Consider the following 24,409-nt stretch of genomic DNA (forward strand, 5'->3'; position numbering starts at 1 on the left):
TCTTGGAGATACAGATAAAGAGTTTAGTTTTAATTTCTCAAGGGCTAAATTTGTTTTATGAGTTAAAATGTCATTATATTTTTTATTTAGGGATTCAATTTCCTTCTTCTTATGTGAAGTGATTCGAGTGTTATCTTTATTAATATGATTTGTTTTTGTATATTAGATAATTCAGATTCCCATTCCTTCATTTTATTATTGAACCATGCAATAACTTTTGCTGTATAGATAAGCTTTCAATGAGTCACAAAGAATTGCTATATTTTCTTCACTTGTCAGATTTGTATCTAAGAAGAATTCTATTTCTGTATCAAGCCAAGACTTGAACTGCTTCAATTTAGTAATATAAGCTGGTATTATTTTAGTAAAGGACAGTTTTTTAAAATCTATTTGAAGATTAAAAATAAGTGCATTGTGATCAGATATAGGGCACTGGATTATTGTAAAGTGTGATATTTTTGTTTTTAGGTCTTGGGATATAAAACCACGGTGGTGGTGCTGCGGTAGCATTGTCGCCTCACAGCAAGACGTTGTCCCGTTCGATTCTCAGCTAGAGCGTCTTCTGTGATGACATGCATGAATGGGTGTACCTTCGTTTAAGGTTGTGCATTAGGGCTGGCAACTCAGCATGTAAAAATCAACTGCCAATCATTAGCGGACCGGAGGTCCGCTGTGATGACCCCTAACCGGGAAAAGCCGAAAGAAGAAGAAGTCTTGGGATATAAAATGTTATCAATTCTGGTTTGAGTCTGATATCTAAAATCACAATGGGAACATTCTAATGAGTTATCATTTCTGAGATAAAATAAATCATATAACAATAAGTTATCTGCCCATTTTTTGAGATTTTTCCCTACAGGAGTAATACAAAAAGGTCTCTTGTTAGTAGTTTCTGAGTCATTTAATAAACAACTGAAATCACCCCCTAAAATCAGGCTACCCTTAAAATTATTAGTGATGAGTTCTAGGTGTTTTTTATTGTTGTTACCCCAATTCCCAGAAACCAATAAGCATTGACCAATGTCCAAATTCTATTTCCAAATTTTATTATTGTAATTGTCAGAAGTCCTTCCTTATCTTCATAATTATATAAAATTTGAGGAAGCACAACACTTTTCTTCCATAATGTTAGAACACCTCTGTTTTTTTTAGTGTATGAGGAGTTGGATAATCTTAGATATCCATTCGGGTTCCAGCTAAAGTTATCATTTATTTTGAAATGGTTTTCTTGTAGAAATATTACTTGTGTTTTATTTAATTTCAAGTATTTTGGTAGGTTAAATCTTTTCCCTGGATTATTTAAACCACTACCATTTAAAGAAAGAAAAGTCAAGTCCATCTTTTTATTTGTTTAAAGGTTTGAAGTGCTAATAAAATGTGATAGCAAGCAGTCATAATATTTAAATTCTGTGTACCCTTCTTAAAAAGATTATATTTAGATGACGAGCTGCTGGTTCCCAGTATAAAAAACAATTTAATAACAGTCTGAGGCCTAAAAAAAGAAAAAACATTTAAAGCTAAACTTTTGATAATCAGTAAATCCATTAACTGACATGGAATGTAGAACATTCCTAATCTTACTGAATAAAAAAATCCAGCCAGATTAACCATCACTTCCAAAATTTGAAAAAAATGTACCCAACTTGAGGCTCCAGAGTATGTGTTATATGAAAGTCTATACATTAATTGGTATAAGAGAACAACAAATATTAAGGTAATATACAGTTTGATTTAAGCAGTGCAACATAAATTCACTAACAAACCTTCATTTGATTAAATTATATACAACTTAATTTCCATACGAATAATTATATTATCAGAGAATTAATATTTTAGTAATGATCATGTATAAATAGGATTAACTATTAAAGGAATCAAAGAGTATCTGACTACTTAAAGTTTTTAGTCAATTAAATGATTTAAAGATAACAGTATTAACCAGAATGAATTCATAAATTAGTAAATCAGCACTTACATATTTATAGGAAAAAAATATTATATATAAATAATCTCTAAAATATTTCCCTTGCTATGAGGTATTATGCGATTAGTACTTCTCGTATATGGCAATTTTCCATATTTCACTACTGTTACTAGTTGGCAACAATAGCCCAATAGCATAATCATGAACAAGAAATATGGAATTAGACTGTATATTACAAATGGTGATGGTTATAGAAGAGAAACTGTTCAGATAATTCTTATCTAACTCAAACTCAAAAAGTTCAGATAACCATGGAAAGACTCAAACGTTAATTAATAAACATCAAATTACTATCTAACAATTTATGCTTAGTTATATCTCTGGTTAGACACCACAATTTTATGCTATCTATACTTCCATAAAGTTTAAAAATCATGTCTTCTATTGCAGTAAGCTTCACTACTGACTAGAATTGATATATATATATATATATATATATATATATATATATATATATATATATATATATATATATTTATATATATTTACTTCTTCCCTCTTTATTTGTTTTCTCTTTCTGTTTGTCTTCAAATTCCTTTTTAGCATTTGTCATTAAGTTTCTAAAGCATTAAATTAAATGTCTGAGCCCTGCATAGTGAGTCCCGTTTACTAGCTATTTGATCTTCAATCTTACCAAGAACAGACTTAGTGATCTAATTAATTACAATATTTACTATGTCAACATATGAACATTATTCTGATCATCACATTTTCTGTCTGTTATATGTACACATATATATAGATATGTATACATTCATATGTGTCCTTACACGTATAAACACTGAGATATGTCAACATATCCATAACACATGTATGTTGATTTGTATTCCTGCATTAAAGCTATTAATACTAAAGATAAGCAGTATATTTAGAGAACATTTGTGAATGAAATAAAGGAAGAAACTCAGTCTCCTAAAATGCTGTTCAATATCTTAATACTAAAATAGCAATCAATCCCTCATAACACATCTCGGGTGCTGATGAGTATATTAGAGATTATTCATATGAACTTATTATGTATAAATAATAAGACAGAATTATTTCCATTTAGCTTCAGATTCAACAAATGTTTAGAGTTCCAAAACTACTCATCTAACTAAACATCTATTCACTACTCTTTCCCCTTACCATTGCGTATGAGAATAAAACATCATCCCAATAGTTAGTTGAGGCCAATTTATGATGAGTTCTCAATAACTGGCCTTTGCGCCCCCACCACCATTATTTTATGTGTTACCAGATTTCTTGTTATTAGAGGTTGAGCAGTATGGGAAGAATTGATGTGATGTGAACAGTTAATATATAATTTATTGGAAGGTTGCATCCCTTTAGCTATTATCCGATTGAAAGGGAGCTAGAAATACATTTTACATGCCCTTTAAGTTGCTTAAAGTCATTAAACTCAGATTAATTAAATAGTACATTATAACAGTAGTAAATCCACAACAGTGTTACATTGTCACTCTCTACCTTCATGACATAATGCAAATCAGTGTGCAACCATTACATTGCTAACATTTTTTCATCATATACCTTAAAGTGTTTTCACAGTTCAGAGTTATTACATTTTAATAGCTGCAATAATAAGTGAAAGGTAGTTGAGTGACAAGCATAAGAAGTAAGCTAACATATTCAGGGTGTGCCAGGTACTGGATTTGTTACCAATCACTGCTGCTGCTGAAAGGTAGACACAGGAAAAGCTGATGCTCATTTATGATTTTACTCAAAACTCAGTTTTTGTCTCATAGTTTGTTCTGTACATCACAGAAATGTTTCTGGTAATATACTGAGAAATGTCATCAGCCGATAATGACAGACACCACAATTTTATGCTTCTTGTTGTTCAGAAAGCACAACTTAATATAAAACTAATTCTATGTATTTTTTATTGATTTAGAGTAAAATGCCTCATGTACAAATTAGTAGTTCAGAAACCCTTTTTTAAGGTTAATAGAAATATTTATGCCAAAATATAAGATTATTGCAGGTTGGAAATCTAGCTGAAATAATACGCAGACACCATATTTTCTTACTAATACCATATTACTCAAGAAAAATAACACTTTATTAAAAACCTATTTGATTGAATGAAACTTTTCTAGGAAATCCATAGAATAAAGGTTCCTATGAAAGGAAAGCGTTCTGTGCTCTCCTTCTATACTTTTAATTTTTCCATGAAACAAACAAATTATAAATGGTGACAATTATAAACAAGCAACTGTTTAAATAGGAGGTTCTCCCATTTTTTGGTATATTCTCATCAGACCCCCCCCCCCCCCAATTTTTTTGTGCTGTGCTAAGAGCAACAATTAAAATACATCCCCATTTGGAGCATTTGTCCATATTTCCCACACTAATAGGTTGAGGCGCAAGAGCACAAGCAGTCATATTCACTTGGAAATTGCCTAACCTCCAAGGCAAAAATACCACAATCCACAAACCACAAATGATTCAGCAGATAAACGGAGTCCAATCAATTAAGTGCACCTCACTTAACTTAGATTCATTCCTAGTTACTTCAAAGCTGTACACATTTGTGCAGTCTTTGCCTGCTGCCCTACATCATCGCACCTACAAATTAACTAGTGACTTGTACCAGTGAGTCAGTTTTCAAATAACCCCCTTCACTTCTGATCAAACCATTTGCTTCAACAAAGAGGTTGTAGAAGGCTTCAGCATCAAACCAAGACATTCTACCCTTTGAATATAAGTGTCAACTATGAGCTCAACATGCCTCCACGAGGCAGTTCTCTATCATTTCAGGGCAGCTTCCGTATGTGATGCTGATCACAAAGGAACCCAAACATTCGTCCACAAGCTTTGATACCCCTGTCTCTGATCCTGTACACGTTTGTTGTCCTTTCCTCATAAATACAATCCTCGTATACATGCATCGCTCATTCTTTACTTGCAAGCAGTCAAGTAACTAGACAGTTAATTCCATGAAAGAAACAACAAAATCAGGTTTCTTTCCGTATTAACGATTCCCCTGTTCAAACCTTCACCAAATCAAAGGAGTGCAAAGGAGATCCAAAATCAACATCCAAAATAAATTCAGTACATCCTTGGCACTATAGCAATCCAGAACATCACTCCCCAAAACACCCGCTCAAGTGCCGCATCTCTCACCTTCACCAACTCAATTATTAAGCTCATTTATTAGCATAAAAAACATTTCCGCTTTGTTTTCAAATTATTAGCATTTTGGAAAGAAACAAAATATGGTTTATCTGCTATTACACCATTCAGACTTTCAAACAAACATAAAAGGTTCCAGTGTTTTTTTAACTATACACTACATATCCCTAGTGTATTTGCTATAGGTAATAACCTTTCCATTCTGTTCATTTCTTTAATTCAAATGTTCAAATTAATGTGTTTGTTGGAAAATATGATCTACTAACTATTGAGTGGTTAGAATTTTTTATTTAGGATCCAGAAGGACTGTCTGAATTTCCTGAGTTTCCCTTGGACCATCCTGGTGTCATGCCCTGATCTTGCACAATTGACATTGGCATACCCTGGTCAGGAATGACTACTGAACAACCAACCATTAAACAAAGCCAGAGTCAATAAGAACAAAACCACAAAACCACAGCAACCCCCAAACAATGTTCCAAATTTCTCAAAGTGCCAAGGAAGCAAATGCTCTGCATCAAACACATCCTCCGCCGAACAAGAATCACCAACATCTGCTCCAATTTCCTGACTGTATCATTTGCCATTCCACCTAGAATTAAACACTCCGTAAATAAATCTGCAAATATAGGAGGCATAACCAGGCATACTCTGCGGGCGTCTTGCTGAAGCAGTAAAACAACCAAGTCTCTTAGGGAAAAGGCGAGACACATGATACGAGCCCAACAGCAAAGCATCTCCTCTTTGTCTCTACCCTTTTTACCATCTATAAAAGCTGTTATATAATTTATATGGAGATGTTTGTGTTCATATCAAAGTGATGATGTGTCTAACTATTTGGTGTCATATTATGGAAAGCTAGTTTATTTATTTTTACCTACTAGATTTCCAAACACTTGACAGGATTTGAAAAGTAACAGTGATGTCATGGCAATTTACATAATCCCACCCTAGTTACCATGGAGACCAACTACTAGTATATTTTATTTTTATCCAGAAATTTGGTATTTCTGTTGATAATAACATTTAATCAGATGTCTTGTATACTTTATGGTCTAGATAACTTTCAAGTTACTAAAGCTATAAGTCAGACAAATGAGATTTCTGTCACACATTGGTAACACTTGCACAGCTGAGCACATTGCTCCGATACAGTACCCAAATATAGTTCAAACAAGTTTCCTAATGTTATTTGAAGCTTAGTTTGCAAATAACCACGAGAACATTTAAATATAGAGAAAGGAAAACTGCTCTTGAATTCAAATAGCGCTCGAGGTTACTGTTTCACAAAAGGGACAGATGACAGTTTAGAATGCTAAAACGCTAAGCTAAAAGCAAATCAGGGAACGGGAAATATGTCATGCTTAAATCATGTAATGTCAAAATGCTTGAAAGGGAAGTGTTTTTTACAATATATGCATACTATCAAGTTTGATATTGTCTGTCTCAGTTTTCTGACTAAAACAGACAATAAAATAATCCTTTGTAAAAACCAACTATCTACACATCCTAAGTATCACTAGCAGTTGTATCTAATAAAATATAGTAACATTAAGTTTAGATTGCAAGTTTCACTTGTTAAAAAAATGAAAAGTCATATAAGACAAGTGAAGCATGGTACATACTTTTTTAGGTTTCCATAATAATTTATAATTTAGGTTGATCTTTGAGAGAAGTAGGAAGTCCAGTATTTTAATTCCAGGTTTCATTTTCTTTTTCTTACATCCATCCAGTTATTTTTCTCGGGTGATCTCTTAAGAGTTGTAGATGGTGACCAGGTCATGCCTTCTGGGATTGTAATGATGTTGTTTTTTTGGATAAAGAAAACAGCTTCTTCGACAGTGTTGAAAGACTCCATCTCATTTTGATGGTAGATTTTGATTTTGGATGGATAAACTAATTGTGCCTTGATTTTATTTTGCTTTAATAGTCTTACCAATGGCCAGGAAACTTTCCTCATTTCTGGGACTCTTGTGGAATAATCATTATCAAACCTTATTTGGTTTCCTTTGAAAGACAAGAGACTTTTCCTCCAAGCTGTTTTCAGTATGAGTTCTTTATCTAAGAAAGATAAAAACTTTACCACTGTGGATCTTGGAGAAGCATTAGGGGAAGAAGGTATAGGCTTCCCTATAGCTCTGTATGCTCTCTCGATCCCATATGACAAAATTAGAAGTTATGTACCTACCCATAACGCCATAGTAGTTGTCTTTCTTCTTTCTTTCTTCTTGCTGGGGGGGGGCGAGCCCGATGGCTCCATGTACCGCTTACTGCTTTAGCTTTTTACCAGCTTTTTACCAGCTCAGATATGCCTATATCCCATGATGCAAAGCCACTAACTACCTCTGTCAGATCTGGCCTACTAACCTACCCCTGCTAAATCCTAACAATTAGGAACACAAGTTTCCTAAAGGAGATCCTCATATGAAGGCTCGGGAGGAAAACAACCTAATAGGAACTTCTTCAAGATCTGTCCAGGCCAGGGAAGGAGGGAGGGGCCTTAAGAGAGAGAGAGAAGACGACATAACACATAACGTTATCGTAGTAAGGTAAAACTAAATGTTAAGTTGTCAATCCTACTTCATCTTTCCTGGATGGCACAGGGTCCCTACCTGCTGTATCCCGAGTGGCTCATGGAAACTCTGGAACACAACTGGCCCTATCTCAGGCCCAAGTCCAACTTGTAATGAGGCAACAAGGTATGGAGCAAGAGAGACAAGGTATTAGTCAATGGCCTAGCTGCTGCACTGCACAAATGGTAGGTCTATCCTGAAATCCTTGGTTTGTGGGATAGACTTAGAACTGGAGAGAGTGTGTTTTTTTGGTTTAGAAAGCTGTTTGCCTCTGAGAGAGTACACATAGGAAATGAGGGGGAGTCAACCATCTGGATAAGTCACTTTTAGAATGAGGAGAAGACCCTGTTTTTTTGTAGGAGACAAATAAAAGGAATTAATTTTCTGAATTGTTTAATTAGAAAGTTTCAAATGAAATAGTAGCCTAGCTGACGAGTTCCAAAAATGCAGTTTCTGTTTCAGCTCTTGGAATAGGAACCGAAAAGACTATAGATTGGTAGATCTATAGATATAGATACCTTGGGGTTTGTCCTTATTAAATAAGAATGAGAATGGTTCCTTATGAATGAGAGAATAATGGAAAAAAAAAATTGGAAAACAAGTAAAAGACAGAAGCTAATAGTAGGAAGTTCTTGCAGCAGTAAAGAATAAGTTAGTATCAAAATAGGTCCAACAGGAGATGCAAGAACATGCGAGTTAGAAGGAGGTAGTATCAGGAGGACTTTTGGGGAGTTTAGGTTTAATTCTAGATCCCAGGATGGAGAGGAGGAGGGCATTGAGAAGGAGACTAAGAAAGGCAAAGCCATCTAGAGAAGGCCTATGACGAATAATGTGAATGTTATGAGCCAACATGCCAAATATGATTGAAGAAAAAAAAGAGCAGTGTACTGTGCAATCCTCCTGAAAAGAAAAAAACAAATGAAAAAGAACCAAAAAGGAGAATGCAAGACAGTAAAGGGATCAATATTTCTGGAATTTCCCCACATAGAAAGTTTACTCAATCTAAAGCATGAAATGATGGTAGCACTCCAAAACAAAGAAGTCTAAAAATAAGAAAATGACTGTCAGAGAGCTAGGGTAGAGAGTGGGAGCAAGTTGATGGTGCTGACCGAGAAAGGAATGGGAGAGGAAGGAATGCTGGGTGGGTGGTGAGATGAGACTGGGAGGAGATGCCCAAAGACTGGCAACCAAAGCCAGATGCAGCCAGGATCAATGAGGAGGAAAGCGGGAGAAGAGAGTGATCTTAATGAATGCAAATGGGGCAGGGAGGGGGGGTGGCTCAAAAAGCGGATCAAAAGAACTCTTTGAAGAGGAAGAAGGAAAAGGCCTGGAAGGTCCCAAGGAGAAGGGGGGGTCAGCGTGGAAATGTCTCAGGGCCTGCAAGAGGGGAGAGAGTGGAAAAATCACAGAGATTGTTGTGATGAGTATAGCAAAAGATGCGTAGAGAAGACCGACTTCAAGGAGCGCCCACTCAGAATGACCTGATCGAGGTCGTGAGGATACAGAATGGATCTGCTCAGCCTGTCGCCCAACAGGTTGGACCTGCGGGGGATAGACAGCTACCACTGAGAGGGATGCGCAGATGTCCCTGACCAGAGATCGATAGCGCCTCACGACATGAGTCGGTCTGTTCCGTCTGATTGTTGACCTAGGAAGCCGGACGTTTGTTGTCAGGTTGTACTATAATAGTCCCGCTCGAGGTAGTCGTTGAGGGCTTGCTAATAAAATCAGCACTATACTCTCATTTTTAGGACACTGATGTGCAAATGGTATTCTCAGGCCCCATTGGGATCCGTATGGGGATGTGTCCCCCCTTGACGAGGAGGAAGAGGCATCGTAGTGACTGTGATGTGAGAGGGAATAAAGGTAAGAACCCCTGATGAAGAAGGAGGAAAGAAGATCAATCCTCATGACGAGATGAAGACTGTGTGTGACTAAAGAGATTTCGGCCTCATCCGAAGACGACAATGAGTGACCCTGCCAGTGGAATAGCATCCACTGCAGCAGAATGCATGGAACCTGTGGCGCAGTAGAAGAAGAGCTCCCCAAGCATAAGAACCAGAATCTTCAATCTTCATGGCTGGCTCTTGAATTCTTTGCTGCAATAGATCGAACCTTGGATTTTGGATGTCAGAATTTTCTTGTCTAATTTTAATATATGTTTAATTTAGTTTTGATTGTTGCCTATAAAGGTGATAGATTGGCAAGCAGCCAGCAAGATAGGTTTGAAATTTTGTGAAATTCCCAATACACCACTTTGGGAATTTACTGTCTCTGAGAGGACTGAAGCAGGAGTGGGGTGGCGGGAAGGCCGCCGTGCAGTGAGGAAACGGTGTCAAGGAAGGCTCAGGGCGTCTTCTGGAAGTGGGCCATGCATGGTCAGTCCTCTGGGGAGCAGCTGACTGCAGAACCATCTGCTCTGGATTGTGAAACACTCTGTGACTGAAAGAGTCCTGAAGGGCAAACTTTCTGACTGCGTCTGATAGATGTCCGTGATGTCTGAAGTGAACCTTCTGGGCCAGTGTAATCTTGCCTGTCAGTGGAATAGTATGACTGGGCTAGAGAGTCATTTGAGGTGCCTTCTTGGGAAATGGCAGACCAGATTGCATCTTGTCTAATATTCATCTCTTCTTCCTTTTGACAATGCTTAAACTGCCTGGTGTCAGCCTTCTTTCCATCTACCTGGTCTGCGCTCTTTGTCTACCGGAGGTCTCTTTGAGTCGAGTGGAGGAAACACCTCAATTCTCCCAAATCGGGGCCGATTTTTGATAGGGATTGGGATTTTGACATAAAAACCTTTTCGGAACTTTGCTGGTGAAATTTGTTCGAAGCATTTCAGGAGTGCATCAGGGGGATGGCCAGGGGGGCCAGTTGCTGGGTCTGGTGGGTATTCTGCTATCAAGACCTCAAGGGTGGAAGGTATGGCAAGGGCCCCTGCTCCTGTGGGCTTTTCTCAGATTGAACCTCCTCTGCGGGTGGTGATGCCCCCCCCCCTCCTCTCTGAAAGGGGCTCTAGAATGTTTTTTCCCTGTGCTTCCCTTCTGACCCTGAGACATGGTCTAGAAGGAGTCCTTGGTTACCAGACCGCCCTCTTCCCCCCCCTTGGGACCTTGGGGGCAGAAGGGAACTCTCCTGGGAAACCAGGACCCCAACAAAGAAAGACTTCACCTATAGTTGCCTGAAAGCACAGCAACCCTGAAGAGGGGAACGAAGTCTGGAACAAGCAGAACTCAGTATATTCCAAGGTGTTGGTGGTTCCTTCAAAGAGGATCTAACATTACAGTGCCCGCATCCAGGCTTGGCGTTCAGAACAACCTGTGCTCATCAAGGCATGGTTTCCGCAGGCACTTTAGGCCCCATATTAAATGGAGGGCTCCAGTTCTTGTGAATAGAACGCAAGCCATGCTGCAGAAGGATCCTGGACTACTTCACCCAGTTCCTTGAGAATATCTGAATGCCTTTTTCTTAGAACATACAGAGATAATTAGGAGGTTGAAGCCAAAAGAAGCTTGAGAGATAATTCATGAAGCTGCAAAAAACTATGAAGAAAATTTGCTGGCAAAATATATCGTTCGCTAATGAAAATGAAGGAAAAAGGGGTCAAAAGGTTATAAAAGGTTGAAAACAGCTATGAAGGTGGAGGGAAATAAATAACCTACTTTTGCAAAAAAGTTTTGCATAAAAAATCAACTAAGCTTTTCTGATTTTACCAATGAATAAGCCGGAAATATCTTCTTTTAAGTCCAAAAATTCAGACAGCCAGGAATTTAGGAAAGAAATTATATCTTCCCCTTCTGTTTTTTCAGGGAGACCAAAAATTCTAATGTTTGTTCTCCTCTCCCTGTTTTCACCATCATCCACTTTATTTATCAGACAAGTATTTTGTTGCAGAATGGTCTCACAGTGAAATTCATCTTCCTTAAGTCTTTTATCTATATCACTTAAAGAAGTCTCAATGTTCAGGATTTTGGATTGTTTCTGCTGAAGAATTTCCTTTAAAACATCAGTTTGTTGTTGACAGTTCATCTTTAAGGTTTCAAGGTTGTCAGTAAATCTGTCCATTTTTAAAGATAATTCCTGGAGAGTGGTAGATATAGACTGAATGTCTTTCCTTAGTGTGGAATCAGTGTGTGAAGATTTTGTGTTGCTTATCTCTGCCCAATAGTATAATGATTAATTCTGACAGAAAATGTTTTAAGAAGAAGCTCCAAATTTGAAAATCTAGTAGATTATACATTCTCAAACAGATTGTATAACTTTTAAGGAGCTGATAATAGAATTTTAATTAATAAATTCCCTGTTTCCTAGTAACTGATGTGGAGCTCTAGAAAAAAAGCTGTAACCAGTTTGCCATCTAGGCTCCGCCCCCTCTATACAGTTTTCTGAATAGTATCATATTGCAATCTTTGTCAATGAAATGGCAAGTAGTGCCAAGGTAGCTATCCTTACCATGGACAACCAATAGTCGCCGTTAAAGCTACAAATTCATCTCCTGCCATAACCTGGCTTATTTTCCCTCTCTCTCTTGCTCGTACAAAGCATCACTTCAATTGCTAATGACAGAACTGTAAGGCAAACAATATGACTTATTTCCACTGGTGGCACAAATAATGTCCTGGCGACCTTCATCAGTGACAATTTTAATTGGTCAGCTATTCTCAGCAATCAGTCTCATAATGGTGTTAGTAATGTTGTATTTACCTTGATCCAATGGTCTAAACATTTCCTGAAGTTCAACTAATGTATCTGGTGAACCGCTGATTCAACTTTAATAGATGATGTGGCCGATGTTAATGGCTCATCGTGAGCAAGAAAATGCATGCTTGGTTTACAGGTGATGTTTCAGTCATGAATTGCTATGATGATATTTAAACTTTTTCTTGCGATATTTGCAAACCATGGTATTACTAGTTTTAAAAACAAACTTTCCATTCAAAATCATTATTTCCACTTTTTTTAAACAGCTTTATTGAATTATCATTTTCTCAATGTAATCAAACTATATTAAATTAATATTAACAAACATTATACTTCACATATATTGCTATATATCATATAACCTAAGCAACATTACATAAATTATTAAATTCTTGCCCCTTTTTTTAAACAAGAAACATCTTTATTAAATCATCACTTATGATATAGGCAATCATAAATTTATATAAATGAAAACAAACTACACAGACTCAATCCTAGTTGCAAGCATTTTACATCACAAACCATACTGACACACTCCCAGTTGCAAACTCTATACATCACTTATAATATACCCAATCATGTTCAGAGATTACATAGCTCATTTAAGTCCTGCCTTCTTTTAAACCTAATTCCTCCCCTGTATGTACTGTTCCCACAATTCCCATTTTTCCTATGTATTTTGCTCCTATCCTTTTCTAAATATCTCAATTCCAGTTGTTTTATCTCTGTTGCTATATTCACTACTTCTAGTGTAGTTGGTTTAGATTTTGATTTCCATTTTCTAGTAATTGCTTTTTTGGCAACTAGACACAGCAAGGCCATACCACGTCTAGGCAATTCCGATTCTGTATCATAACTCAGAAAAATGATTCCCCCTCATCACACCAATCTGCCCACCCAGCATCTCCAAAGTCCACCAACTCACTACATTCCCAGAAAATATGTTCCCAATTACCTCTTTCGTCCCCATCACACCTCCAACATTTGCTGTCTACCTGAGGAAAAATCTTCTGGAGTCTACTTGGGGTATAAAAATATCTATGTAAACATTTTCCAGCAAATATCCTATATCTTATAGATTTTGTTGCATATTTGGGAGACATACATATATCCTCCCATTCTTTCTTTGTGAACTGCTTATCCAGTCTCTCCTTCCAATCCTTTCTAACCTCCTCTGATAGATTCTTATAGTTATCATGCAATATTTTATATGCTCTACTAATTATTCCTTTTTAAATGGCAGCTTCTGTTGTAGATTCTACTAAACACTCACCAGTGCTGGTGTTTCATTTAGGACCCCCTATTTCTCTCTTTTTGCCTATACTCTGATATCAATCCCTGATAAGAGAAGGCAACCTCTAACCCCCAGTCCAAATAAATTTGTGGCATCTCCCCATTCTATCATCTTTCCTTCTCTAGTTATTTGCTCCCAGTACCTTGATACCTTTGCCAGTTTTCTCCAATAAATTCCAGCAACCCAAAAGTAGTGACTTTCCCATAAATTCCTCATGACCTTGCTACTGATGAATAGTGTTGGTCCATATGAACCATTTTAACCAACTTCCATTTATCGCTCATGAGAGGAAGACTGGAAACAACACAGGAAGTGATCAAGTGAAGCTAACCCGGTGCTGCTTACTAACAACATGTGAATTAAATAACCCACGAAGCTGGACAACACATGAATTAAATAACCCATGTAGCTGCACAACACATGAATTAAATAACCCACGTAGCTGAACACATGAATTAAATAACCCACATAACTGGACAAAATGTGAATTAAATAACCCATGTCGCTGGACAACACATTAATTAAATAACCCACATAGCTGGACAACACATGAATTAAATAACCCATGTAGCTGGACAAAACATAAATGAAATAACCCATGTAGCTGGAAAACACATGAATTAAATAACCTGTGTAGCTGGACAACACGTGAATTAAATAACCCATGTAGCTGGACAACACATGAATTAAATAACCCATGTAACTGGGAAACACATGACTTACATAACCCACGTAGCTGGACAACATGTAAATTAAATAACCCACGTAGCTGGACAACTCGTGAATTAAATAACCCATGTAGCTGGACAACACGTCAATTAAATAACCCATGTAGCTGGTTCAAAATTAAGTGAGACATAGACTTCTCTTGTCATAGCTAACAATCTCTTTTGACAGGCTAAAAGACAGCATTACATACAGATATCATCAGTTGGTCAATACCAAAATCAGACTGAATAAATATTACATATGGATATCATCAGCTGGTCAGTACCAAAATCAGAGTGAATAAATATTACATATGGATATCATCAACTGGTCAATACCAAACTCAGACTGAATAAATATTACACATGGATAACATCAGCTGGTCAGTACCAAAATCAGACTGAATAAATATTACATATGGATATCATCAGCTGGTCAGTACCAAAATCAGACTGAATAAATAGCTTTGGAGTCAGAGACATAAGAGTTCTACTGGTCAATACCAAAATCAGACTGAATAAATAGCTTTGCAGTCGGAGACATAAGAGTTCTACTGATCAATACCAAAATCAGACTGAATAAATAGCTTTTCAGTCGGAGACATAAGAGTTCTACATAGAACTGTCAGCTTATTACAAAGTGTAAAATCAAACAGAAGAGGAAACACTGCCAAGCTTACCTGATACCAGATATAGTATCGCTGGGCTTTTGAGTCTTTTCAAGTACAAAAAGGGGGAAATATTATTGTATCACAAATCTGTCACTTGAAAAGAATGCATACCAAAGTAAATATGCTGACTGTTTGTTAACTTAGTTCTGATTTAAAAGATGCTGCAAAAATATTAGGGAGTGTATCAGTTTAGCTAACAATGGTTATGTCAATCTTAATGGGGTATTATTAACTCAAATATCTAGACGTACCCAAGTACAGGGGCTGACATGTCATATGCTGTTCAAAGTTATGTGCTAAAGCAGTTAATCATTTGGAAGATAGCAAAACTGAATTACCAACAGTGGAAGTACTGGAGCACAGAGGTGGTGGCAAAGAAAAGGTAGAGCATACAGATGCTGAACATATCACCCAGTTCAAAAGGCAAACAGACAGCAAAACCTATCCTATAGCATAGTCACTGCAGGAAGAACTAAAGTCATTCTAGCTAAATGACCCTCACAGCAAGTTATTCCTGGACTCCTGCTGCCAGACATTGGAGTGTGGAGCTACCAGGAAGCTGTACTCTATAAATCTAGACATTCTGCCAACAGAAAAGCATCAGTGAGGTTTCACTCAGGAACAGGGTACAAAGACGAAGTTATTCTGCTGGGAGGAGAGGTAAAAGATATGACTGATAGAAGCAAGTAGTTATTTTTAATTACTTATGTGTCATACAGGCAGTTCTTTTAAAAAAATGGAGAGTTTATGTGCCATGCATGTAGTTCTATTATAATGACTGAATTCTTAATGTGTTATACACGCAGTTTCATTCTTTCATTCTTTCTTTATTTGACATTCATTTACTGGGAAAGTCTGACTGAGCCAGAAAGTGTCCATTTTCAGTGGGGGCATGAGGAGAAAAGATTCACAATCACAATCTTTCAAAAATCAATTACAGTCATTTTAAATTACAAAATATCATGCTACACTACAAAACATGAAGTACAGATATTTTAAATTACAAAGTATCATGTTACACTACAAATCATAAAGTACAGATATTTTAAATCAGAAAGTACCACGTTACACTACAAAACATCAAGTACAGATATTTTAAATCACAAAGTATCATGTTACACTACAAAACATCAAGTACGGATATTTTGAATCACAAAGTATCATGTTACACTACAGTACATCATGTACAGATATTTTAAATCACAATGTACCATGTTACACTACAAAACATGAAGCACAGATATTTTAAATCACAAAGTATCATGTTACAATACAAAAAATGAAGTACAGATATTTGAAATCACTAAGTATCATGTTACACTACAATACATCAAGTACAGATATTTTAAATCACAAAGTACGATGTTACACTACAAATCATGAAGTACAGATATTTTAAATCACTATCATGTTAGACTACAAATCATAAGGTACAGATATTTTAAATGACAAAGTATCATGTTACACTACAAAAAATCAAGTACAGATATTTTAAATCACAAAGTATCATGTTACACTACAAAACATGAAGTACAGATATTTTAAATCACAATGCATCATGTTACACTACAAAATATCAAGTACAGATATTTTAAATCACAAAGTATCATGTTACACTACAAAACATGAAGCACAGATATTTTAACTCACAAAGTATCATGTTTCACCACAAAACATCAAGTACAGACATTTTAAATCACAAAGTATCATGTTACACTACAAAACATGAAGTACAGATATTTTATAATCACAACGTATCATGTTACACTACAATAGAGCAAGTACAGATATTTTAAATCACAAAGTATCATGTTACACTACAAAACATCAAGCACAGATATTTTAAATTACACAGTATCATGTTACACTACAAAACATCAAGTACAGATATTTTAAATCACAAAGTATCATGTTACACTACAAAACATGAAGTACAGATATTTTAAATTACAAAGTATAATGTTAGACTACAAAACATGAAGTACAGATATTTTAAATCACAAAGTATCATGTTATACTAGAAAACATGAATTACAGATATTTTAAATCACAATGTATCATGTTACACTACAAAACATGAAGTACAGATATTTTATAATCACAAAGTATCATGTTACACTACAAAACATCAAGTACAGTTATTTTAAATCACAAAGTATCATGTTACACTACAAAACATCAAGTACAGATATTTTAAATTGCCAAGTAACATGTTACACTACAAAACATGAAGTACAGATATTTTAAATCACAAAGTATCATGTTACATTACAATACATCAAGTACAGATATTTTAAATCAAAAAAGTATCATGTTACACTACAAAACATCAAGCACAGATATTTTAAATCACACAGTATCATGTTACACTACAAAACATGTAGTACAGATATTTTAAATCACAAAGTATCATGTTACACTACAAAACATGAAGTACAGATATATTAAATAACAAAGTATCATGTTATGCTGCAAAACATGAAGTACAGATATTTTAAATCACAAAGTATCACGTTACACTACAAAACATGAAGTACAGATATTTTATAATCACAAAGTATCATGTTACACTACAAAACATCAAGCACAGATATTTTACATCACAAAGTATCATGTTACACTACAATACATCAAGTACAGATATTTTGAGTCACAAAGTAACATGTTACACTATAAAACATGAAGTACAGATATTTTAAATTACAAAGTATCATGTTACACTACAACACATCAAGTACAGATATTTTATCTCACAAAGTATCATGTTACACTACAAATCATGAAGTACAGATATTGTATAATCACAAAGTATCATGTTACACTACAATACATCAAGTACAGATATTTTGTAATCACAAAGTATCATGTTACACTGCAAAAAATCAAGTACGGATATTTTAAGTAAAGTATCATGTCACGCTACAAAACATCAAGTACAGATATTTGAAATCACAAAGTATCATGTTACACTACAAAACACGAAGTACAGATATTTTAAATAACAAAGTATCATGTTACACTGCAAATCTTGTAGTACAGATATTTTAAACCACAAAGTATCATGTTACACTACAAAACATCAAGCACAGATATTTTAAATCACAAAGTATCATGTTACACTACAACTCATGAAGTACAGAAATTTTAAATCACAAAGTATCATGTTACACTACAAAACATCAAGAACAGATATTTTAAATCACAAAGTATCATGTTACACTACAAAACATGAAGTACAGATATTTTCAATCACAAAGTACCATGTTACACTACAAATCATGAAGTACAGATATTTTAAATCACAAAGTATCATGTTACACTGCAAAACATCAAGTACAGATATTTTAAATCACAAAGTATCATGTTACACTACAAAACATCAAGTACAGATAGTTTAAGTCACAACGTACCATGTTACACTACAAATCATGAAGTACAGATATTTTAAATCACAAAGTATCATGTTACACTACAATATATGATGTACAGATATTTTATAATCACAAAGTATCATGTTACATTACAAAACATCAAGTACAGATATTTTATAATCACAAAGTATCATGTTACACTACAAAACATCAAGTACAGATATTTTATAATCGCAAAGTATCATGTTACACTACAATACATCAAGCACAGATATTTTATAATCACAAAGTATCATGTTACACTACAATATATCAAGTAAAGATATTTTAAATCACAAAGTACCATGTTACACTACATAAAATCAAGTACAGGTATTTTATAATCACAAAGTATCATGTTACACTACAAAACATCAAGCACAGATATTTTATAATAACAAAGTATCATGTTACACTACAAAAAATCAAGTACAGATAGTTTAAATCACAAAGTATCATGTTACACTACAAATCATGAAGTACATATATCCTAAATTACAAAGTATCATGTTACACTACAAAACATCAGGTACAGATATTTTATAATCACAAAGTATCATGTTACACTACAGAACATCAAGTACAGATATTTTAAATCACAAAGTATCATGTTACACTACAAGTACAGATATTTTAAATCACAAAGTATCATGTTACACTACAAAACATCAGGTACAGATATTTTATAATCACAAAGTATCATGTTACACTACAGAACATCAGGTACAGATATTTTATAATCACAAAGTATCATGTTACACTACAGAACATCAAGTACAGATATTTTAAATTACAAAGTATCATGTTACACTATGATACATCAAGTACAGATATTTATTTATTTTATTATTTTAAGGCACCCCAGCCGAGAATCGAACCAGAGAACCTCTTGCTGTGAGGTGACAATGTTAACCACTGCACCACTGTACAGATATTTTAAATCAAAAAGTATCATGTTACACTACAAATCATAAAAGTGAAAAAAATGTAATGAAAATAAAACTTCGAACATATGTTTCATAGTAAAGTGCAATGAAAAACAACAGTACGAGTTGGAGAAAATGTGTGAAAAAACACAATAGTTATATTATTTGTTACATAGAGCAGTATGTCATAAACAAGACCTAAGACAATTATAAGATATTTTAAAGAGTTATCAGAGATTATATGATTAAAGACAGTGTGGGGAAATTGAGTGATGTCTTAGAATGAGAAAGCCTGTTCATATTATGGTTATAGAAGGAAGAAGGATGGAGAGAAGGGGATTATAAGAAGAGTGCAGGTTGGGTGTCTTCAGGTAGCTCAGGTGAGCAGGGAGGAAAGAGGTAGAGGAAAGGCCTGCAGAGATGAAGTGGATAAGGTAAGGTAGTGGGAAAAATAAAAGAAAGCAGTGAAGCAGGGGAATGGAGAGGGTTGTGAAGTGTGATCTAGGTTGAAGGGGGGGGGGGTGAGTGAAGTACAGCGAGTAAGTTCAGCCAGGATTGGCACAGAAGCAGGTCCAAGATTCTGTAAGGTATTCTTTCAGGGAGCTTTTAAAGGTGGGTAAGTTAGAAATAGTTCTGATGGTTAGAAGTAAGGAGCTCCATTTTTTGCTGCTGAGTATAAGTAAAGGCTTTGTCCAGGGGATTTATTTGGTTTATTTATGGTGAAAAGTTGCTTGTCTTCTGGTCTAAGAATTTTTTTAGGGAAATACATGTTGACTAAAGGGGTAAGATCTGGGCATACTAATGGTTTGCCTATGATTTTATGTTTTGTTACAAGCTGAATGCATGAGAAGTGGATGGGAGGTTCCAGCCAGCTAAGGGTATGCAGAGCTTTACAGTGAAGGGTAAAGGATGATGAATTAGTAGCAAACTTGGCCACCCTTAGTGCTTTTTTTAGGCAATGCCATGAGGTCAAAACTATCAGCATGAACATTTCATCAAAACACAAATTAAAGGCTATGCTGCTAAATGCTAGGAGTCTAAACATGAAACTATACTCATTGCAAGCATTGTTAACCCTGGAAGATTTTGATATTTGTGCAGTCACAAAAAACGGGTTAAAGCTGTGAAGAGCACCCCAGCCATACCAGGTTACTCATCCTATCATGCATTCAGACCCAACACTGTGGGCAGCAAATCAAAATGAGGTGGAGTTGCAATATATATTAAAGACATACAAACCTCCAGGCTGGTCAAACAGTATGATGCACAGGAGACACTCCAGGTGCAGTTAACCATTGACAAGACCCCTATTCAAATCATATCTAGCTATAGACCCCCAACCTTGATTCAAGATGCCCACTCCCGCTATCTAGACCTCTTCAGATCTATCAAGATTCAACTCTTTACCCTGATCCTGGGTGACTTTAACTATCCAACCATAGATTGGAAGAACTACTCATGCCAAAACACAAATGCCCAGAGATTCCTTGATTTTGTCAATGAAAATGCCTTGGTCCAACTGGTTGACACTCCCACAAGACTTGGTATTAACCAACATGAGTAACCACTGCAGTATCCCTACAGTGTCATCATTCCTGGTAAGATCTGACCATAAAGCAGACACTTTTGAAGTCACCATCTCCCCTACCCCCTCCCAGCTAGAGTCAAACAAAAAAACTTCTTCAAAGCTGATTACAACCTCCTGAGGGAAGGTATGAAAGTTTCACAGCCCCTTCCCCCTCCATAGGAACTGGCACATATGTCCAAACCTGCAACAAAGTATACAAGCATTTATATAGCTGCATGGAATCAGGAATAACCAACAGGACAAAAACCTCCTCCTCAAGGAAGAGTAAACCTGTCTGGTGGATATCTGCAATAAATAAACTCTAATAAAAGACAAAAATTGCTGTCCAGGCCCATGAAGGAGCAGGTGCCCAATTGGAAGCAATCTCTCCTTAGCACGAACAAGCAAATCAGAGCACTAGTTAAATCCTCCAAAGCAAATTTTGAGTCCAAACTGGCCACATCTACTAAAGATAATCATAAGGCCTTCTTCACATATGTCTGCAGTCTCAAAGAAAGTACTCAGATCTGCTTTGAACTGGTGGTCAAGTACACCACATACACAAATGCCGTAGATATACACAACCTGCTGGTAGATAGGTTCAGTGAAAACTTCACCCCTCTGTCCCCCTTCAGTAAATCAGGACATCTGCAGCACCTGATCACTCCCCTTATCTCTAGGAAGCAAGGTATCACTGCCTTCTCAAAGGCAAAAAATACAGCCTCCATGGGACCAGATAACATCCCAGGCTGCATCCTACTTAAACTCAGGCAGGAACTTGCAGGACCATGAGGCACCCTATTCAACCAAAGCCTGATTACTGGCTTCATCCCAGCTGAGTGGAGGACAGCCACTGTCATCCCTTGGCACAATGGTGGAGCATCCACAGATCAAAGAAATTATAGACCCATCAGCCTAACTAGCCTGATCTGCAAGGCCATGGAGTGGATTATCATGGACCTCATTAACAAGGACATTGCCAACCTCCAAACACTCAATCCCACACAGTCCGGTTTCATCAATGGGAGGTCATGCCAGTTAAAATTGGTTGACTTCTTTGAGACAGTCACCAAATCCACGGACAAGGAAAGATGGTGCACACCACCTACCCTGACCTGGCAAAAGCCTTTGATACTATCATCCACTCTGCTATAATAGATAAACTCTCTCAACTAGGCATCAGTCCATTTGTTATCAGATGGGTATCAAACTGGCTCACTGATATAATCCACCTAGCCAAAATAAGAGAAGCCACCTCAAGCAGTAGACCGTAATGAGTGGTGTAACCCAGGGATCAGTCTTGGGACATCTGTTGTTTGGGATATACTTTTCTGAGGTGCAGGCCAAAACCAGTGGGCTGTGGCTGTCCAAGTTTGCAAATGACTGCAAGCTGGGTACTGTCATCAATTCCCCATAGTGATGTCGACATCCTCTAAGAGGGTCTCACCCACACAAATGACTGGTGCAAGAAACATGACCTCAAACTGAATGCCAAAAAATGCATCATCATCTCCTTTGGAAAGAGTGATGTCCCCACAAATTATCACATTAATAACAAGGTCCTAAGCACTCAATCAGTTGTGAGGGACTTGGGCACCCAGGTTGACAGCAGATTGACTTTTGACCACCATATTGCCTCCATTGTACGGAAAGCTTTCTAAATGGCCCACCTCATTAGTAAGGGTATCTCATCCAGAGACAAAGAGGTCATAACATCCCTGTATTCTTCCCTTATAAGACCCATTATTGAGAACAATGCCCCTTTAGACATGTACCTCACAAAGCACATTCAGCAGCTGGAGAGACCACAGAGATTCCTCACCAGGATAATCCAGGGCCTCAAACATCTACCCTACACAGATAGGCTAAAAGCCCTGTCTCTGTACTCAGTCTCATACAGACTCCTCAGAGGTGACCTCTGTCTGGCATACAAAACAACTTTAGACCCCATGTTGATGAGACTGTGAGACTGCTGTATATCCGCAAGTCAAGCTCCACTCAAGTAACCTACACGTGTGACCTCAACCTGGTCTGTGACATCAATAGGTCTTGTTGGCAGGACAGATTTGTGCACCAGGGACTCCCCCTTCTATGGAATAGACTCCCTCTCCACATCAAGCAGAGTACCTCATTAACACTATTTAAGCACAACATGGATAACTGGATGGGAAACAGAAAATATACCACTGGAATTCCACCTGTGGCCGTGCTGGACAAGGGCATTGGTTGCTGACTTGTCGGAACATGGGCTAAATTCTTGGCAAGGCTTGTAAGGGCCTCAGGGCCAATAGCCTAGCAAGTTCCTATAATCCTTTAAGTTATGGAGGATTGTAAATTGGTTATAATTGGGGCTCCAAAGAGTAGACAGGGAGGGCATAAGGTAAGTTTTGATTAGAGTAATTTTTGTGGTTGTGCTCAAAAATGTTTATTTCTGTATAGCATGCCTAGTTTTTGATGGGTTTTCTTGATATTACTTTGGATGTTCATAGGTTCATAGGTGTGTACTAGGCTAATGGTCCTGGAGCCTTTACAAGCCTAGCCCATAGGATTACCCTGACATTGTGCCACCTGACCTTAGTTCCCAGTGCCTCTGTTGAGTAGAGCCACTGGAATGATGGCCAGGGTGAAATTTCTATTTCCCATCCACTCATCAAGGTTTCCCTTGAAGAGGGCCAGTGAGATGCTCTGTTTGACATGTATGGGAAGTCTATTGCATAGCAAGGGCTGTCTCTGGGTTATGAACCTGTCCCTCCAGCATGTTCTGTTGATTATGGTAATGAGGTTGAGGTCACTGGAGCATGTGGTGTGGAAGGATTGGGATTTCTTTAGATGTAGCCTTTCTAAGAGAGCTGGATCAGACATGGCTGTGTATGTTAAGCAGAGATCACCTCTAAGTAGGCGATATGAGACAGAGAATAGTTGGAGTTTTTTGAGTCTGTCCATATAAGACAAATAAACAGCCCTTGCAGGTCTTGAGCCCAGGACTCTGCACACTATAGCTCATGCAATTTACCAGTAAGCCACCTTAGCTGTATGTGGAAGTCAAATTTAAGATTATCATCTGATATGACTCCTAATAGTTTGGTACAGTGGCCTAATTCAATGTCTGTGCCATTTGCCAAGAAGATTTTGAAAGATTCTCTGTTAGGAATGTGAGGTTTTAGGGTAAAGAGGAAGAGTTTGTTTTTGGGGGGTTAAGTAGGAGTTGTGCTCTTGTAAGCCAGGTTTCAATGGAAATGACAACTTGTTGAGTGATTTATTGAAGGTGAGTTAAAATGTTTGAAGCGCAGATGATGTTAGAGTCATCTGCATATTAAATCAAGGTGCCTTCAGAAGAAGAGGAATGCAGCTAATAGATAAAAATATTGAACAGTAGAGGGACAATGATGGATCCTTATGGGAGTCTTGTGGAAGTGGGAAGATATGTAGAGATGGATCCTT

This window comes from Protopterus annectens, chromosome 4.part0 (assembly GCF_019279795.1).
Source record: "Protopterus annectens isolate FY-2018-M chromosome 4.part0, PAN1.0, whole genome shotgun sequence".
NCBI classification, from domain to species: Eukaryota; Metazoa; Chordata; order Ceratodontiformes; family Protopteridae; genus Protopterus; species Protopterus annectens.